The following is a 242-nucleotide window of genomic DNA, read 5'->3' as shown; positions in this document are numbered from 1 at the left end:
TTGGCAGATCGTGAATAACGACCACTGCGGTTTGAGCTAGGGTGCATTTCGGTCCCAAACTTAATCGATTCAATAAATATTCAAGCCTCAGCGTGCCAGCTTGTTCATGCATGTGGAAAACCGGACTCGGGATGCGCGTAAATTACAACGTCAAAGTGACGTTTTACTTTCCATTAGAAGCGACCATAAGAGCAAAAAAATCCAGAATTGGCGTACTACCTCAGTTGAACATCATCCCTGCT

This window comes from Tigriopus californicus, chromosome 11, assembly GCF_007210705.1.
Source record: "Tigriopus californicus strain San Diego chromosome 11, Tcal_SD_v2.1, whole genome shotgun sequence".
NCBI classification, from domain to species: Eukaryota; Metazoa; Arthropoda; class Copepoda; order Harpacticoida; family Harpacticidae; genus Tigriopus; species Tigriopus californicus.
Note: the sequence above shows the minus strand (reverse complement) of the source record.